This window comes from Octopus bimaculoides, chromosome 8, assembly GCF_001194135.2.
Source record: "Octopus bimaculoides isolate UCB-OBI-ISO-001 chromosome 8, ASM119413v2, whole genome shotgun sequence".
Taxonomy (NCBI): Eukaryota; Metazoa; Mollusca; class Cephalopoda; order Octopoda; family Octopodidae; genus Octopus; species Octopus bimaculoides.
Window position 1 is genome coordinate 94100079 of NC_068988.1, and position 2667 is coordinate 94102745.

Genomic DNA, 2667 nt, shown 5'->3' on the forward strand with positions numbered 1-2667 from the left:
CGGATCAACTGGAACCCCCGTCGTCGTCACCGACGGAGTACCAGTGCTATGTCAGTGGAACTTCTATTTTTGTGCTTTAGAGCAGGACTGGTAGAGCAACCGTATCTGTAATAAATAGGTTTGTCATTCCCAGATCGTGTATGTTTGACAAATGAAACACAATCCTTCTTTAGTCTTTTAGACTTTTTTTTTAACCTTAGAACAACTAGGAGCCAACTGAGGGGAAGATGCATTCTTCCAGGAAACCAAACAGGTCACGATGATGACGATTATTATGATGATGACGGTTTATAAATGCGTAAAAATATCTCTCATGATACCTTGAAATTCTTTCACGAGAAAAAGAGTCTTTAAAACTCATACGCAAAGCACAAAGAACATCTTCTACCCGAGAGTATTGTTACATGAAAATATTTCCTGTTTGTATCTATTTAGCCCATTGCAAAACTATGATAGGCCATCCGTATTGAATGCAATTGTAAACAAACATCGTCCATAGTTTTCTTCTGTTTCCAGTGACTTCTTGTTTTCCTGAAAAGAACTTTTATCAGTATTACCACATTATCATTTCTCAATTTGACCTTAAAATATTCTTTAAATGTTTAATTCTGAAAGTTGTGTTGTTTTTGTAAACCATTTTACTTTACAACTCCACTTGCAATTGAAACATGTCTCGTTTCATTTTACCAATTCTAGCAAAATTTCGAGTGTTTTCTTTTTTCTCCTTATTCATATGAGTTGGAATTCTACCTTTGCCGAAGGTTACGCGCGTGTAGTTTGGCTTTCTACATCCATGGCTACAAGAAGCGTACGCATATGTCAGGCACTGACACCTTTAATGTTTGTATATGTGTATTTTAATATGTAAGTTTATATTTTTGCATGCAAGACAGATTGAATTATGAGATATTACATATATGTGTGTGAATGTGGGTGAGTGTGTGTATGTGAGTGAGTGTGTGTGTGTCTTTGCGTATATATGTGTGTATGAATATGCTTTTATGCATATACGCACGTATGTATGTTCGTTTAGCTTGTGTCTGTATGTGGATGTATCTGGATTAATGCGGGAATTAATACAGTGTTATAAAAACAATTCGTTTCTTTGAAAACTGTATCAGCATAGGCTGTTCGAAAAATTATAGAACAAAACCTACAGAAAAGCGTGAAAATTGTCTGTCTTGTCTTAATCAATCTCCAGGAAAAAAGATAATAAAAGCAATCAGAGAGAATAGCCGTCGTGAAAAAGAAAATAATTCTTTGTTGATGTTTCTTAAATATGTAATCCTGCAGATGTGAAATCAGTCATGCCATGTTGGGTGCCATGAAGATTTTGGAAGCTTTCTCAGAAAAGAGGAAAAAAATGATTACAACTTTTATGATTCGATAGAGAAGGGTTAGGAAGACAGAAATTTCATGGGAGAAATTTAGATTAACGACTTATGCTTCTGTCAAGTTTGGTGTGTGTGTGTGTGTGTGTGTGTGTGTGTGTGTGTGTGTGTGTGTGTGTGTGTGTGTGAGTGTGAAGTTGTGGCTTAAAACAAAGTAAAAGAGAGTAGAGAGAAATATAGTGAAATGTGAAAGGGGAAGTCGATGTGTTAAACAAACAGGTGGAAAAGTAAAGACAGTGTCAAGAATAAGAGAGAGAGAGAGAGAGAGTGTGTGGAGAGAGAGAGAGAGAAAGTCAGGGAGGGAAGGAGGGACATGGATGGGAGGGAGAGAAAGAGTGAATTACAGGGTGGTGGTAATAATAAGAACTAACGAGTACCAAAGGATGAAATAAAACGTCAATACAAGAAAGTAGTGAAAAACGGAGATAACGTTGAAAGAAGATGATGAAATGAACGCTGAAGGTCTTGGTGATGACACCACCACCACCACCACCAGCAACAACAACAACAACAATAATAATAAAAACAACAGTCGCGGCAACATCGACAAAATTAAAAGCAAAACGTAAAAGTAAAAATATCAAAATAGTGGCTGGAGCAGGAATCATAATCTACACATCGACCAACGTAAGAAAGGTATGAAACAAGCGAATTAAAAGAAAATTCTGTTACCAGCCTCATCATCATCATCATCATCATCATCATCATCATCAACAACAATAACAACAACAACAAACAGCAGCAGCAACAGTAACAATAACAGCAACTTTCGAAACAACGAAACCTCCGACCATTTTGTCAACTTTAACAAACACAGCCATCACAAACGCTGTCGGAACAACAACCTTAATAATAACAAGGCTGGCACGTTTGGCATCAGCAACAGCAATTCTCATATAAACTTGATCATAATAACCGACCATGGTAACACTAACATAAGCAGCAAGTATTTTAAGAGGAGTCATTGCAACTGCAACAGTCTTACAGCAACACAAAATCATAGCGATCACAAAAACAATTATAGCAATCACAACAACAATCGTAGCAATCAAACAATCATAGCAATCAAAAAAGCAATCGTAGCAATCAAACAATCATAGCAATCAAACAATCATAGCAATCAAAACAGCAATCGTAGCAATCAAACAATCATAGCAATCAAAACAGCAATCGTAGCAATCAAACAATCATAGCAATCAAAACAGCAATCGTAGCAATCAAACGATCATAGCAATCAAAACAGCAATCGTAGCAATCAAACAATCATAGCAATTAA